This window comes from Ruditapes philippinarum, unplaced genomic scaffold, assembly GCF_026571515.1.
Source record: "Ruditapes philippinarum isolate M1 unplaced genomic scaffold, ASM2657151v2 ctg233_1_1_1_1, whole genome shotgun sequence".
NCBI classification, from domain to species: Eukaryota; Metazoa; Mollusca; class Bivalvia; order Venerida; family Veneridae; genus Ruditapes; species Ruditapes philippinarum.
In genome coordinates this window covers 139,284-157,782 of record NW_026865271.1, presented here as the reverse complement: position 1 = coordinate 157,782, position 18,499 = coordinate 139,284, and positions in this window count along the sequence as shown.

The following is an 18,499-nucleotide window of genomic DNA, read 5'->3' as shown; positions in this document are numbered from 1 at the left end:
AGACACATGTTTAAAAGACAAAAAAAACAAACAACTTTACTTTGTGATATCATATCCGGTGCATCAAGTCTAGGATATTGTCAGTAAAGTACGCCGCGCCTTACAAAGGGTCATTATTAAATATATACGAGTAATTATGGCTCATATAGTACTGACAGAACACTGTCAGGTCAGCCTACACACCATACTCCATCTTGTTTTGGAGCTTAATTTGGTAATGGATTTGTTCAGTTCTTTCAAAGTTAAAGAAATTTTAATTCCAAAATACAAATTGAGCTACTAACAATATATATACAATATTGTTTTCGGTACTTTCTAGCTTTTGCTTTGCAGTATTTAGAAGTCTTTGGTATAAATAATTCTGGTTTGTCTCGTGCGTATTTCACGGCGACATTGTCATTCGAGGTGTGCTACTGTACAAGAAACATTACTTTCATTCAGTTAATTTAAGGCATAAACAAGTGAGATTGTTGCTTCTTTTTGTAAAAAAAAACTGTCAAATAGCTCAAGTATAAATATGTTGATTGAAAATTTGTCTTTGGAGATATATTTTGTCTTTATTACATGATAAAATACGTTATTACTTATGTATTGTTAAGAGAAAATGCTTGACGACTTTGAAAGAATAAAAAGTACAAATGAAGCAAACCGCCTTCTTACCCGATATATTCTTTGTATTTCCTTGTCAAGTATAGGAAATAATTGTTTTATTTTCTATACATGCAAGCTGGCCTGTAGTCAATGGCTAATCATTTCCGGTAGTTAAAACAACCTTAAACTATCAATGGAAGTTCCAAATTCAAAATCATGACAAATATTCATTAATAAAGTAAACGGTGTGTATAAAATGATTCAGTATTATCTATTACCATTTTAAACAGATGGTGACATATGTCATCATGTACCTTCAAGCTACAGGAACGTGAAGTGAATAAATCAATCAACACGGGAGTTAACTCTTATATAACATGTATTTGATATGACGCAACGGTGCAGTACCTTGCATTACACCAATCTTCGTTAACTCCCCATTAACCCGTTTATAGATGGGATAAAGTCTGCAGAGATATAAAAACTAACTGGTCGTATACAATCTAAACTATGTCGATTATTCTGGTGATCACGCAATCTACAGCTAATGTTTAAAAATTGATAGTTTAACATGAAGTGTAAGTGATACAAAAAGGCGTTTAATTTAAGTCATAAGTTTTTAAGACATCTCAGACTTACTGGTGTCAATATGGGAAAATAGAGCACGTCTACAATAACGCTATGTTCCATAGAGTATGATATAAATTTTCATAACGTATTGTCTAAGGATATTTCAGACGTCGAATGTCTGCTAATTGACATATGAAATATGTTTTCGTTCCGTTGTCATTTTGTCAAAAAAGTTAATTAATGAAGGAATGAGTTTTGATATAAAGCGACCAGTAAGTCGTTTATTTATATTATACAAATAGTTTTTCATATCGTGTATTTGTTCTAGCTTTAAGTCTCTCTCTCGTATCAGGCAAGACTAAGACAAAAATTGATAGCCGGCCTAAGAATTGTATCCCTGTAGACAAAAAGAAGCCCACTGTGAATTCAGATGAATACGATTTGAATATTTTGATATATAACAGTCCATTTTTGCCAGGAGAAAGGATAAAATGTGTCTGTATTTTATGCATTTGCAATAAAGCACGATATAACATATCAGATATGTTTAACAAGAATTTACAATTCTGTAGAAAAACAATAGCAAGGACGAGGTCGAGGGGTGATTTGCAAACATGGACAGAAAGAATGATTGGTTGACTGTGTTATATTTGCTATCATAATGGCGAAATGCTATACATTATTTATTACTAGTATAATAAAGGCATGTAGACCAGGAGAAATAGACCTACGTCGCATATTAACGATACATTCGTATCGTATCTTATAAATCACATGACCTTTTGTTATCTTTTTGATCATTGCATTTCGGTTGCCCAGATCCGCGACGTCTCTTGAAGATTTTACGTTATTATTTTATGCATGCGGTAGCGCATGTATACAGCTATTGCCGGGTTCCAGAGCCAAACATAATTCTTTAACATGGGATTTCGGTCTTACAGCCCTCACCAGAAAGCCCATTAGTTGAGTAAATGTTCGAGCGAGGATCACAAGGCTTGCCCGTTAACAGTAGAGCATAGATCCATTCCTATCTAAACGACCACACTAGCCAGTATTAATTACAAAATCCAACTCAGACATTTTTATGATATTTTTTTCTTCTGTAATCATAACGATTGACTAAAATCTTGTAAGACATTTCTGATCTCTTATATAACTGAGTACAAATGATGATACGCGATGATTGATGGCTAAAATTATTGCATCTTTGCTATTTCCAACCCAGCGATCGAATACAAGAAACGTCAAAACGGCGAAAAGCAATCAGCTGATGTCAAAAGGGACCTTTATCATCATACATGATGAGATTGCAACTAGGAGAAATACTTGTATTGAAACTGTAACAAATGAGAAAGATTAAAGAGATATGCGGATACATTCCGACATGTTTAGTCATTTTTATACAGAGAAACCTTGGCCATTATTGAAATAGTTCCCCTATTTTTTGGGGGAACTTTTTATTAAAGAACACGACCATAAAACATGTAATGACTAATAAAATTATTATGCTGGCTAACCACGATACTAAAATACAATTAAGAAGTATCAAGTATCAAGAAATCAGGTGTTTTTTTTTGCATCATAATTTATTGTGTTTATATCAATAAATAATATCTTTTTATTTTTTATCTTGAAGAATTTGAAAGATATTAATCAATTAAATAATATTGACTTATTTCTACTTATGGTAACACAGTGAATCATTTGTGCGCTATGATAATTATTCACCAAACATTGCTCTGGCTGTCATGTTATGTTTTAGCTTGATTGTTCTTTCAGCCTTTTTAAATCCCTTTCCAGTACTCGTGTTGGAACTAACCAGTACTGGAGACACATGGGGAAAAATGATGTTGACCTGACCAAGGCTTGAACCTACAATGCCTGGGTTTGAGAGAATAGCACATTAACGACTAGCTCTTTTGGGCACCGTTCCCTTCTTTGGCCGGGAGATCAGTTCCTCTAAAGCTACAGCAGATTCGAGACTCGCCTAAGGAACGGTTATTTACACCATTATTAATAGTATAAACATTAATAAAATTTATGATGTAAAAAATTTGTGAATATTTTAAGATATGAAAGATAAAATATGATATATGTATATAAAAAATAAATCAAGGCATAATTCACCCTTGAAAAGAGGAGATTCCTGGATAGCATTGACAACATACAACAAAATTGCATAAATAATGTAAAAGTATAAGATCTCTCACGCCCCCTTGCACCGGTTTTAGGGGTATATTATTAGTTATAAAAAAATTTGACAGGTTTTATGGCCCTATATAAACGGTTGTTTGAAAATATAACCCGAGCCGATAACTAATATTATAATATACTACTGTCAATTTAATAAGTAATGCTAAAAATGATGTTTGCTTTATTATAAATTCGTTAAAAATATTTCTGACAGGTTAATTGTTAGAATATATAAACGGTTATTTGCAATATAACCAAATATAACATTTCCAAACAACCGTTAATATAGGTCCATATAATCTGTCAACAATCTTTATAACTAATATTATAATACTGCGCGTTTGTAACGTCAATTTTCATTGGAGAATCGTGACGTTTATATTATTAGTTATAAAGATTGTTGACAGGTTATATGGCCATATATAAACGGCTGTTTGAAAATATAATCCGAGCCGCTAGGCGAGGGTTATATTGCAAACAGCCGTTTATATACGGTCATATAATCTGTCAGGAATATTTATAACGAATTTATAATACAGCAAACTTCCTTTTTTTGAGGAAAAGTGAGTTTTCTAACAAAATTGACTGCAGCCGTGTATATAAAACTATATAAACGTTACTTTTATCCAATGAAAATTGACGTTAGAAACGTGCAGTATTAAAAAAAACTATATAAACGTCACGATTGTCCAATGAAAATTGACGTCAGAAACGTGCAGTATTATTAAAAAAAACTATATAAACGTCACGATTGTCCAATGAAAATTGACGTCAGAAACGTGCAGTATTATTAAAAAAAACTATATAAACGTCACGATTGTCCAATGAAAATTGACGTCAGAAACGTGCAGTATTATTAAAAAAAAACTATATAAACGTCACGATTGTCCAATGAAAATTGACGTCAGAAACGTGCAGTATTATTTAAAAAAACTATATAAACGTCACGATTGTCCAATGAAAATTGACGTCAGAAACGTGCAGTATTATTAAAAAAAACTATATAAACGTCACGATTGTCCAATGAAAATTGACGTCAGAAACGTGCAGTATTATTAAAAAAACTATATAAACGTCACGATTGTCCAATGAAAATTAACGTAAGAAACGTGCAGTATTATTAAAAAAAACTATATAAACGTCACGATTGTCCAATGAAAATTGACGTCAGAAACGTGCAGTATTATTAAAAAAAACTATATAAACGTCACGATTATATAATGTGCCAAATACTATTATAATCAATCACGAAAACTAATCGTTCATATTAATAAACATCAGTGTCTCTATAAAAACATTTTAAAAGATGCATTTGTTATACATTTTAACATTCAAAATAAATATTAATATCAAATGCCCTAAGTCTTTGAACGTAAAAAACAAAAAGGATAAAAATTGGTTTGGAAATTATACGCAGAGGTGGTCGTTTTTCTGATTGTACTTTATTGTTTATTTACTCATCCTTATACTGTTAAACCCAGTCAACCACGGTACAATTTGATTACGAATGTCCCGGATGGTCTTTCCACAAACAGTTTGATTTATTTACTTATCTACAGCGGAATTATGTATCAAATCACCAAATAATGTATACCGCAAATACTCGATTGTAAAGTATTAAATTAACGTAAATTAAATATATGTTCAGAACTATAAAGAACCCCAAAACAACAACGTACAAATTTGAAAAGTCATCAATTATGAATTTTGTACTACATGGCATTACCAAGTGAAATCAGGAGCCGAAGATCTGTATTTGTTTTTACTTGTTTTGCCCTAAGAATTACAAAGATTGATTAAATTCAATGACAAAATGCAAATGTAATGCAAAATAAGACATTTTAAGATTTGCATAAGAAATACGTTGATATCTGCCCGAAATCTCAAATTTAAAACCTTTTCATAGACAGTTCTCCGTATTGTTTGACAGCTTTTGAATATAAATGTATATTTAGTTAAGAACATATAGTTGTTCTTATTGTTCCTATAGTGATAAAATTCTTTTGATCTTAATATGTATAAAATGTACTAAAATATGTAAATCATTTTATCAAATGTCCAGCCTATTTGATATGATAAAGTTAGTGATATGTAAAATAGATTTATATTAATTGTTCTATAGGATTTCTTTCCTTCTGATAAGAGAGAACACAAATTTTAAAATCAAAATTCAAGCCTATTGAAAAATATTTAATAGAAGTAAAACCGTTTAATATAAATTAACTATTTGCTTAATTTAATACAAACTTCAAAGAATTCATTTTATTACAGTCAAACATATGAATGAAAATTAATTAGGCATGGTATAAAAATTAACATTTATAAAAAATTGTAATAAGACATAATTGTAATAATGTAAACAGTTATGTTAATTTATATTTGTACTGTAAATTTTCAGCCTATAGGCAATTTTGCATTTTAAATTATAGTGAAAACACGATGAAGTATAAAAAAGACTTATCGTCTCCAATCGGTTGTATTACATTCGTTTAATTATACTTTAGTGTATGTCGTGTTAAAGTCAATTAAATTAAATTAGTTAAATGTGTTTCAATAGAGTTTTTAACTTAAACAGTTAAGTACCTAAGTTCACCAACATTCGTTAATGGACTTAAACATTCATTCCGAATTTCTATCAATCTGGTTTCAATTGAACGGACTTTTATATAAAAATATAAGAACCATTTCAATTAAATAAGCTTTTAATGTACATGCAGGTAAGTCAGGCCGTAAAGACCGGGCATGTTCTATTCTGCTGATATATTATTAAGTAACTCAATGTCAATGGTAGAGTTGAGAGTTGACATAATCTATGTCAAACAATCTATTTCTTGCTACTACATAACCAATTATAGTATGTACAAACTATCATTTCAAATTCATAAAGAAATAGACTTTCTCCTACCAGGCCAAAATCTTGCTTTGTCATTGCTTCTGTTTCTGAAAGTTGGTATAGATTTGTTATATTATTTAATGCCATGGAAAAAATCAAAGTTTCTCCTTATCATAGAACGCTTGATTACATAGAATATTATACATTGACAATAAAGATAGACTTTAACAAAACAACAGTCAGACAAATATCTTTGCTAATGCATAGTCATAATTTGTTGTCACATTTGGCCTCACCTACTTCGTCTCATTTGTTCATTTATTGAACGTCTATAAAATATATTCATTGACAATAAAGCAATAATTTAAAGTTGCACTTTGCTATTTCACAGACAAAGTTAGTTAAACTGTAAATGTATCACTACGTACAATGTGCATGCGTGTTTTACCTAAGACAAATAATGCATTCACATAGAAACAAATAAAATATAATCACATCATATTAGGTACATTTCACGAAGTTTACCGAGCATTTATCTAAGATAAATATATTGTGTGCATTGACCATTGACCATATAATCAGTTTGCAATTGACAGGTAAATAAGATCAAACATTAACATAAACTAGTTACAACTATTTTGAATTTGAAAATAATTTAAAATTCGTTCTATCTTTGTCCAGACAGAAAGCTAATCATGGTATGTTTGTGCTTAGTCATATTATTGTTACTAATAATAGATAATTATGTTGCTGCTTCTTCAGTCTCAACTACTTCTCAAATACTTGTTGTCTTTCAAAATGTTAATAAACTGAAGTTTAGTATTTCTTATTTACTTATTTATATAATATAACTGCTAATCAATATAGTGTGTTAATAGTTTCATAGTAATTGCAAGCTTGGTCATCCCTTATTATACATGTATTTGTAAATGGTCAATAGTATTTTGTATGCCGATATGCTAATAAACCTGAAACTGAAACTGTTAATGTTCATTGTAAAAGTCTAAGATTAACTGACCGGAACAAAATGTATGTATGCAATTTCGGATAATAAAGGTAAAAGGTTATGAGTCTACAGATGCAAAAACTGACATATAATATAAAAAAATCAGAAGAAAAAGAAATGTTAAATAAATATTGGACACATAAAGTTTATACGAACGTTTTTATGCATGGACACCTTAAATGTAAGTGATAAAACAGTATATTAAGGTAATTTTAAACAAATCTAAACTAAGTATTGAGATTGCAATGAAAATGATAAAACTATTGTTTTCAATCAATTTAGAATATTACAAAATTTCAAAGTTCAAAGTTTATTGGCATTAAGCAAAAACATTTGCCTTTGGTCATTTAAAATATATATTTATAGCAAAGACGATTACAAAAAAGTGATATTTATTCAGGATGAATAAAACATATGACCTTAGGTAATTCTTTTATGATGTAACGTTTGTAGTTATAAAATTTTATCCGTAAAATTGTAAAAAGCTCATAGTACTTTACTATCGCTTAGATTTGATAACATTTTGTGTGTAATTTTTGTGGTTTTAATAGTTTTGTTTTGCCTCACCCCAATAGCCGCATTTGGTTTCTTTTTTTGTCATACGCAGTGCATTTTGAACAACATAAAAGGAAGCAATTTAAAGTATCGTTTTAACTGGGTTAAGCTCTAAAAATGGTATCATATCCTAAAAGATATATTAGCTAATTGTTACTTTGTGCTATTTCTTAAAACATGTAACACGTTTTGTAAAATGAAGATAATAAATGCATGATATATCTTTAAATCGAAATTAATTAATACTAAAATGGCATAATGATGATATTTTGTTTTTGTGCACAAAATATCCAACTATTAGTTGATGACTTCATGCAGTTTTGTCAGAGTGTATCGGGTAAATTAAAATAAAAAATGAACAATAATTTCTAGTATAAAATGTGTTCCGATGTTTTGTAGAAAAAATGTCATATGACATAATGTTGTATGACATACTGTCTAAAACTGAACCGTAAAATTGATAAATGAATGCGAATATGATTATATCATTTGGGATTTGTCTACATTTAAATCAGTTTTAATTTTATCTTTTCGCCCTTTAATAGAAATCAGTGCAATGTAATTTGTTACTGTTATGTATATTTCCCTGTCTTAAATAAATGTTAATGTATAATCACGATATTGACAAAGTGACAAGGTCTTTTGACTTTCTATACATATTATGTCTATATTTCAATTTGACTGTCTTCAATTGTGTAACATTTGTAACACAGATATACCTGTTTATATAACCTTACATAAAAAACTTCAAAATGCATATGATATTGATTTAATTGAAAATCCTACCTAACCATAAGCCATTTGTCTCTTTTTCAAGCTTTGATTTCATACTTAAAGCAGCCGTGGCGGGATATCTTAGATCGACAATATTTATTTACTATTTAAGAAGAATACCGTCTCGGGACTAGACAATTTTTGATCGATCATTTCGCTAATTATGAAAATAATACTCATACAAAACTCAAAGCAATACATCAAACGATCTATAAAGTCATGTAAAAGAGATACATAATGTATATTAATATCGTAATACAACTTACATCACATCTGCAGTTTCAGCCATTCTTGTCGTCTGATCGCTCACGCGCACGGCTCGTTCTCCTAACCAGGAACGCGGCGTCTGCATCTTTCCATTTCCTCACCATTCCTACGATCACAAGTTACAGCTGTATTTTAAAGAAATTGCACTTCCTTTCATTTGGTGCAGCAGAATTTCTTCCGAGATCTCCCAATTGAGAAAACTTTGTTGACGAGAAATCAGGCGGACGAAAAGTGGCGCCAAAATGTCGTCTGCGGAATATTGGTTCTGCTAAGCAGCATCAATGTCCAATATTTATGGCAAGTTTTATAACAAGTATGCGTCTTTAATTTCTCCGAGGGAAGGATCGTCCCTACTGATAACAGACTGTGAACTGTGTTCGTCTGAAACTTTCTTTAAAAGCAATACTAGAACAAAATGTCCTTACTGCGATAGAAATTCCATTGCAGTTCTAAGATTGCTCATGGTATTCAGCCAATGGCTTTTGAGAAATACAGTTAAAAGTTACTTTTATCTCTTTTCAATACAAAAAAGATCTTTCTAAGAAGAAACGACATAATTCGGTATAGCAGGAAGTAATATTTTTTAACTTCTGTTTTCTTTTATTTTCCGTCTTTTCCTTGTTTTATTTGATGTATCATGATAATTAGATTTGTGTCGGTATTTATTTTGTTTATGTTCTACAATACTTTGTATAATGGCAAGAATATTTTACAGCATGCCATAAAGAAACAATTATTCTGTATTTCTAACATACTAATATAAATGTTAGATAAACAAACAGAGAGTAAAGTTTGTTTTATCAATTGTTTGGTACAAATTGACCCAACCAGTTAAAGTTGTGCTATGACTCTACTACCCTGCATTGACTTTGACACGCTCGATTCAAAGTTGAATAGATTTCAACGTCAAAATATAAAATCAAAAACCTAAAACCTCATCAGACTGTACGGATGTGCAGGCCAGCCTGGCTAAATAATGATAGCAGAGGCATATCTATTCCATGAGATAGGAAACTTTGAATTATATTCCAGTGCATTCTTCTGCATCTGCATCATTCCGGAAATAATTATATAGACAGAAAATGTCAAATATGCAATACATCAGGAGATGAATTTCACTTTTTTCTATGTCGCCATTTGTAAATGTTTCATTGAAAATATTATTGCAGAATTTTTTACTAACATACTATATTTTGCTCAACAATTTAGAAATCATAAGAAATATCACATGAAATTTTAAGCTATAAGCTATAAATACTACAAAATCTTAATATATTTTATTCTCATAAAATATCTATTGTTTTTGTTTTGTTAAAAATCTAATATTACTAATGAATAATCATTCTAAAATAAACTGCTTTCTAAATGCATGACTTTGTTGTTATTATTATTTTTTTTTATCTGAGATACGAGTAAAATATTTTTAATGAAGCATGCGTATGAGACTTAGTTTAAGATATTTTATATCTATCATTTGAATTTTTAAAATGATTGTTTTTGTTAAGTGTGAAATATCGGTCTGGATTTTTTTCTTCACAAAAATAAAAACATTAGCATAAAAATGATATCAGTATTGATCTCATGTACGAACATTTGGCCCAGCTAGCTATAGAACTGAGGCAATTATAATAAGCACGTGTTTTTGCACGTGTAATTGTAGGGAGCAGACTTTTCTAGACAAACCTTTGCAAGTTTCAAATCTCATGCCGGAGTTACACAAAAGAAAAGTAAACGATACGAAATCAAAATTTCCCTTGATAATGCAAAAAAATACGTTCACACTATTTTTTCCCAGAATTTAATAGAGTTATAGATTTTTGGACAAATTGTAATGCCTGTTTTCGATGAAAATATCATTTTCCCCTATTTTTGCCGCTCGAACAATTTGTTTCAGTTATTTATTGAAGTCGAGAGTTTCCGTGCGTTATTTCATTACAGTAAATTTTTGTGAAGTTGCCCGTTTCATATCTTTTTAACTATATTATTATTCATGTTTCTCATATTAGTCCCATCATAACAGGCGATGTCTGGCAGGAAATTGAAAATCAATAAATATTATTTTGAAGAAAACCCAAATTTGCAATTACTACGAATGTTTTACCTTTTATGCAATGTAAAATGTACAGACATGTAACAGAATAAAAATGAAAGTGTTTCATGTTATTTTGATTTAGTGCGAAGGCAAAATTGTAGGCCCTCGAACGTTATTGGGTTTTGGATATTCTTAAGAAAGTAAAGAAACAAAGAAAGAAAGAAAGGCGGAAAGAAAGAATGAAAGAAAGAATAATGAATATTGATATAACATGTATAATAAATGTCGGCCATACATGTATAACAAAAATTATGCGGTTACTTGCTTTCTAATGGAAGGTTAGAATATTACTTGTTTCTAATGCAGAAATAATATAATATTTTGTTTACAAATTGGTAGGACGTGAAGTGGTTGCACACGTGTTGTCGCTAGCGGCAGGACGACAAGACAAAAGTCCGTTGTCGTGTTGTCGCTAACACCACCTAGAAAAAAGCTATCGACAAGGCAACGCGCAATGTACCAAATCAGCCACCATACAAAAGCGTTCCAAATCAGCCACCATATGCAACTTCAATTAAGTTATTTTTAATAACTTCCCATTGTATTCTTAACACTTTTTCATTAATTAACTAAGGAACGTACAGCTAAAAGAAATACGTGTATTACGGTTGGAATCAAGACAAATATAACAACAAAGATCAGCAATGCAAAGCTGCTTTCAGAGAATGCAGCAAACGACAAAATTCAATCACATTGGACTACCGCAAAGGCACAAAGTAGGACACGGAACAAGAAGCAGCAGAGGGCACAAAAGCCGGCACATGGAGTAGTCGTTCCAATACACGATAACAACTGACAACTAAATAAAGAAACTCATAAAAATGTCAAAGCCATAAAAAATTAAAAGGAAATGAAATAACACAATTGTATAAAACTATCAAGGAAATATCTATGAGCAATAAATATTATCGGTATATAGATTCGCTGAATACTATTTGATTTAAAAGTTATAAGAATAAATTTGCAACCAGAAATGCTTGAAGTACAAGTTTGCAACTAAAATGCGCTTGAACAAGGTGTGTATTAAAACTTTATTTAGAACACGCAAAATGAAGCATTTACACAGTATTGAGAGAAACATAGTTTGTTTTGTGTTGTGAATTTCAACACTTAAATTGACATTATGCTCATATTTTCATATTCAAGTTGAGCTGAACTGACTATATATTTCAGAAGATTGACTGTTAAAATGGTGATTGACCAACAGTTTATATTTGAAAATGTTTAGAATAAAATTTAAATATGCCTAAAATATAAAAAGACTGCCCCACTCTTTTATGAACTGAACGTTACAGATAACTTCTATTGGATATTTACGAAAAATTCGTTTTGATCCATGTGTTGTGTATTGTTAATGTGAATTAAATTTATATATTAAAAGGAATTATGGCGGAATGATTTTTTTTTACTTTCACCTGCTTACTCATTTATACCCCTGGATGGACGTAATGTCACTTTAATGTTGTTAATAAATGAGTAGAAAATCCGACCAGAATTATAACCTGTCAAATTGGAAAATATGTACATGACCAGTTTATATCTTCAATAACTTCGTCAGATCAGAAGGTAGGAAGCTAAAACCTAAAACCGAGTGTGTCATTAACATTGCTTTAGGAATGGGCATATATTTCCCCAAAATAACATACAAATCCACTTACCTGAAGAAATCACGTGCGAGTGTTATAAATATTCATGACTCGGTAGCCATTTTGTTAAGTTTGCAACCAATTTTCTCGCTTGAACGAAGTGTGCAACAACTTCACGTCCTGTCCGTTGTTTTACATTCTTTTTTTAAAATTCTGTTTACATAAAACACAACAATGTTTAACTCATTTGTAAATCGGTATTTTTATTAGTTCATTATTTTGTTTAGTTCTTAGTTATGTAAAATGGACAGCTACTTTAGTTTTAGGCCTTTATAAAATGATCTTGCATTTCACCGCCGAGACATATAACATGTTATTTAGAGAAAAGAAACAATTTGTTTCTCGTTTATGTATTTAAGTGTTATGTTTAACAATACATAGTTATGGGTTGCTTGGACGAGAGGTGCTTGTCAGGAGGTGCTTGGTGAGCACTGGTCATCTTTCGTGTTCCTGGGGGTGTCAGGTGTAGATGATTTTTAGTCGGTGTCTCACTGGTGCCGCCCATTGCTGTTTTACAGCGAGACATCCTTGGTCATTTGCCTAAAGCCTAAATAGGATAAAATTATATGTTTGGTTTCGCCTTCGAGATTTAATTATACTGCATACTTGTAAGCAATTAATAACAACAACATCAACAACGACGAAGACCAACACCACCCCTAACAACATGAGAAATTGATTATTTTGAGTTTGTCAAGTTTAGGATTTTAAGACGCTCTTGTTTTGGTTTTCTTATATTGAATGCCCATTTAAATGCATTTAATAAAATTAATGTTTTGGGATTTATTTTTAAATATTAATAATAAGTAATGCTTACTATGTTTGTTTCTCCAGAAATTATAACATTGTTTTCAATATGAATTATTTCATGATATTCAATAATGCCATAGGGCATGGATTACCTATCCGTTAAATACCGACAGAATGATGGCAAATATATGGAGGCGAATATTCCGTACATTTACCGGAAAGCAAAGTGAAAATAAAAAGCATGCGGCCGAAAAATGCTATATCTACAATTTTGTATGAACTTCTTAATCTAATATTGAATCAATAAAGTTACATTTGGGAAATACGCACATGGATGTTTGTTATGTTTTCCATATCAACAGAATAAAGACAGTAACAAATATTTATATAGAAAAAGTCTCAATTTGGTGCGCCGAATAAACGCGAAACTTTTACGTTAACAAATATTTGATAAGCTATACTTAAATACAGAAAAAACAGTTTATTTGTTTTATATGATGTTTAAACATAGCGTACAAACGATCTAAATGCATGTTGTAACAATTAAACATGAAAAAAAACTGAATTCTAACAGTATAGAAATAATATTCGGTAATTTTGTTTCTAACGAAAAATGTAAGAATTCACGTTATAGGGCAAACAGTGTGTTTATTCATTATATTATAAATCGGGCAACAAATCGGTTGAATCTCAGAAAATCATAAATCATACTATCAGTTGATCAGCAATGATTCACAAGTAGTTCCATCATTTCTTTATAAAATAGAATAAATTTCACCGTGGCCTTTAATAACACACCTTTGCTATCAGTATAGACACAGACTAATATGTACAGTCTATGGTGGTGGTTTCGGAGTTTATCCATCAAACAACTGCATTAAACCACTTTGAGTTCACAAGAGCACAGTTCAGCCACCGCCTTCAGCTTCCACACTGTTGACTACTCGACTTTATTGTTTCGATTATAAGGTCCTGTAGACTATTTAAAAACTGTTCTAATAAAGAAGCATGATAACGAATTTTAAGCACGAGCCCGCAGTACAAGGGATTTAATAAATTCGAGGGCTTTGCACGAAAAAAGATGCATTAGCGCTATTCTTGCATTAAAGTATGCAATGTACGTCCAAATATGTTTTTCCAAGTTTCGTATGTATACAACAATCACTGCTTGTTCAATGCTTTCCAAGCCAGTGCGACGTCATTTGACATTTATTTTAATTTTTGATAATAAAACTACCGGGAACGTCATTGCATTCAGCTGTTTGGGTCACACAGCAACAACGGCGCGTGATAACGAGAATCTATCAGTTAATGTTTGTAATGTCCTCCGATAAGCAGGAATAAAGATTCAAAATCGTTAGGATTATGGTAGTCTCATAATGATTTACATCTATCTTGAAACTGTAATTACATGTATATAAATGATAATTAAATGCATAGATGTATACATGTTTAAACAATTTTGATGACATATTTACTAGAGATGAACAAAGCTATTCGCTTTACATGCTTCTTAGAGATAATAGGTGATTTGTATGGTGTTTGGGGGCAACTGTTCCACTTATGTTTGTCCTTTTGGATAACTGTGTTGTTTTTCCTAATATCGACTTTACACGTTAAATCCAAATTATCACCATTTGTTAAGCGTGCAGTATGAAGGTTTTTTCTGTAATTTAATTATTTTATTATGTTAATATTTCACAAATACCACATTAAATATACATGTACATTTGCTAAAGGATGACTGTGATCTTGACTGTTTATTAAAATCATAATTAATCAGCCACAAGGGAATGCTTTAGGTTGACACTCGTTAAAACATTAACTGTGCAATTTCATAGTTCATAAAAAACAACAACAACAACAAAAAACAGCAACAACAACAAAAACAACAACAACAAAAAATAGTCGTTCGGTTTAAGTGTTCGCTTTAGCAGAGTCGACCTAAATTATGGCGTTATTTTGATAGGATGAACCAAATGTTAAATGATATGGGAAATAATTATATTTATAGATGGTAAACATTTTTGAATCAGAGAATTAATAAACGGAATTAATATTATTATTAGTGTACTGTTGTATCTGTAAAACGTTAACAAAATGTTTCGCTTTGATGTACACATTGCTTCTCGCAAAAAGATTCTTTTTACCGAAAATATTCATTGATTTCTTGGAAAATTCAACATTACGGTCTAGAAATTTTGTGAGAAGTTAAACATTGCTTGATTGAATTAGTCCCGCCTGGGTATTGATAATACTTCATGCTAAATCATACAAGTCACTTTTCTTCAGTACTGTTGTCAATATATCAAACATGGCTCTTCTATAAACCCACTTCCATGCATCCATCTTATCCGAGCCATCGGGTCAATACAATATTTTTAACATTCGTCATTCTAAACAAATTGCTACTGCTCACACAGGCAATCGGATCCAATCCAATTACCGAATTTGGATGAATTCCCAACGTTTGACTGTCATATTCAATAATTTGGAAAATATTACTGGCTTCCGCTTTTATGAAAATTCTATAAAGGCGTTATGAATTATGGGTGCCGCAAATATCACATTGAGCCGAAAGTTACACTGATTAAGTTCACGGTTTACAAGTCGGCAGAATAATCAATATTCGGAATATCAACTGGTCTCATATCAAACAAGATTGTGATGAAGAAATATTCTTTAATAATGTAAGAAATATAAAATAGAGCAAGCAGGAATATCGACTCCGGTTCGTTCACTCGTACAGGCTATCAAGTGCTTTTCAATAGCTCGTTTTTGGAGATACATAAACTTCTTCCTACACTCGAGTGCTGTGAACGTAACCACTCAATTAAAATTTGATCGCAAATGTTGTAATGAGCCGCAATATACAGAGAAATAAGTTTTTTTAAATAGTATTAGTTTCTTTTAATAAGAAATAGTACAACTGAACAACAAAGAAACTTCAAAGTCAACTATGAACAATACTGAGTAATCTTATCTAAAATTGAACAATTGTTCTTTTGTGTTTTTTTTCTAAATAAATTTATTTTCTAGCAAAACTTTGTTCATTAATTAATAGGTCTGATGAATACATTTAAAGACTCTATTTTAATACCTGGTGGACTATCCAGTTGACATTTCAGGCCCCTTAAGGGTAACCCCGTTTATTGCAAAATATAGATAAAAAACATATAAAGATACATACATCCAAATAAACAAATGCTTCATTTCAATAATAATTAATGTAGAATCTCTTTCTATTTTTCTCCATATAAAGTTTTATAGCCATGTAGTCTTAAGAATAAAATATTTTACTAGTCATATTGAACTTAAAAATACCAAATGCATAATACCATGTCCACACAACTTAATCATAAAATGAAAATACATTTCAAACTTTCCTGGTACTTGTCAGAAATATCTACTGTTTTATTGGCGGCGTCATCTCTTATGGAATGCTTTTTTGGCCCATGGTAGGTGCTGTTATTATTAGCAGTTAATGTCATGTTGTCTTAATTAGTTTTATTTTGATTTGTAAAAATCAAGTAAACAAATATGTCGTTATATTTGTATTTAATAACTTTATGTTAAAAGCATTTGCATTGTGATACTTAAAATGTTATGCGTAACAACATCTATTTTACTTATTTGTTAATTAGAGTCTCATCTGCACATGTAAACATATATTTAAAAATATACTGTACATGCATAGGTATTTTAAATAGAATAACAGGAGACTGTATACTTCTAAAGAAGAACTACGAACCACCTTTTACCTATAGAGAAAGGTAGACATTTACATATTGAAAGAAATCAAAGAATATGTCATTTATGTCCAAAACAATCTCTTGGGGATGCATTTCATTACTTATTTGAATGTCACTTTTTTAACTCTCTTCGTAAAAAGTTTATTGATTCAAAATTCTCAAATCATCCTAATATTTATAAATTAGAATCTTTAATGAATAGCTTTGACCATTCAACTTTATTAAAACTTGCATTATTCTGCAAAATTATTATTTTAAAATTTAAATAAATCATTCTCCCGTAAGTCATGAATTTCTCAACTTTATGAATGTATTTACATAGAAACAATTTAGATAACTTCTGTATAAGACAAATCATGTCCAAAAAGTAAAGTCTAGTCAAATGATATGTGTTAGTCAAATTGATTTCCTTATATATAATTTTATGTATATATGTTTTGTTAATCACTTTTGAATAACTGTTCATTATATTGTTGATATATCATAACCTTATGCATATTATATGCCTTGGTTTTGAATAAAATCTTGAAATCTTGATTTTTTTTAAAAATTCATTTTACAGTAATATAATTAATGCAGTTCTGTACAAATAAAAGCAAAATATTTACTTCACACTCTGCATTTTGTATGTCTTAAAGACGGTGTTACCTTGTCAAAAGTAAATGTGAATTTTCAAAAAGACCACGAATCCTTTTAAAACTAAGCTGAAAAATTATTAATTTACAGGTCTTTAACTTCATCAGTATTAAAATTTTGACATCTTTTGCATAATAAGAGTTGAACGTTTGATATTTCCTTTTCTTTCATGGTGTAAAATGTAATTGCATGTTTAAATAAAACGAAATGAGGATGTTTTTAGTGTTTTTACTATTTATTTTCAATGATCCGATACGTCTCAGGTTTATCTTTATATTTGTGAACATGACATATTCATTCAATTAATTGTGTTGAATTTTTATGAATGACAATAGCAGCGAGCCTTTGCAGATTCGTCTTACTTGCTGCGGAAGTTTAAAAAGAATTTATTGCAAAACCTTAGTAGTATAAGGTATATGCACTCAAAATACATTAGATGTCTCAAAATACCCGACAAAAGCCTTTAGAAATAAGGTATGAATATGGTCTGTAAAGTAAATTTAAGTTAAATGAAGTTGAAGACGAGCTTCACTTTGTAAGTGCTTGTAATGCTTTTACTAGTCAACGCAGCATTTTATATTATAAAATAAAAGATAGGAATTTGAACATTGAAAAATAGTTTGAGATAAGCAAAATTGCAGATTTTACTTTTTATTTGTTATATACTCAGTAATAATACTGAGAGTATGAAATTCAATGTTACTCAGTATATGTGTTTTTGAGAGACATGTATATTGTACAGGGTGGTTCTCCTTAAATTAAAATAATTACCACCTACAGTATCGTGTTATTCTTTACAGTAGAGCAACAATAAAGGGATATTCTTTATCTGTT